Raw genomic sequence first — 595 nt, 5'->3', positions numbered from 1 at the left:
CGCCATATAATTTTAACTAAAGCAATTATTTTGGGCAATGCTTATGCAGAGACAGAAATCTAACCCTGATGTATGGCATAACCTGCTTCTATCAAAAACGCCACCATATTGGACCATGTTCTAGTCAAGTGGCAAAGGACCAGGTATGGGCACAGCTGAAAGATATGAACAATTTCTTTCAATGGTATCATTTATAAAAGGGAGAAAACCACCACTAGATTAGCCAGACTTCTTGGTTGCTCTACAAGATTCACTAATCCCAGTATCATTTCCAGGAATTGGCGTGAAACCTGCGTAGAAGGGATGACAGCATAAAGCAACATCTTGCCCATAAGTGTTAAGACAAGGATATACCTACCTTCCTAGTGATATTGTTCTTTTATTTATATCCCTTGGCTTGCTTTTAATTACCTACCACACCCAACTTTCTGCTCATCCAATCTTCAAGTTCTCTCTAACATTTTATGGTTTTCTGCATATAGGTCTTTAAAATTTTATGGTGAGATTTATGACTGCTTCATATTTTAGTGCTCTTGTAAATGATGTGCTGTCTGTCTGTATCAAAATCCAACTGCTTTTAAATAAGCTATTTATT

This window comes from Octodon degus, unplaced genomic scaffold, assembly GCF_000260255.1.
Source record: "Octodon degus isolate 3935 unplaced genomic scaffold, OctDeg1.0 scaffold00076, whole genome shotgun sequence".
Taxonomy (NCBI): Eukaryota; Metazoa; Chordata; class Mammalia; order Rodentia; family Octodontidae; genus Octodon; species Octodon degus.
The sequence above is the reverse complement of the archived record's forward strand: the minus strand, read 5'-3'. Positions refer to the sequence as shown.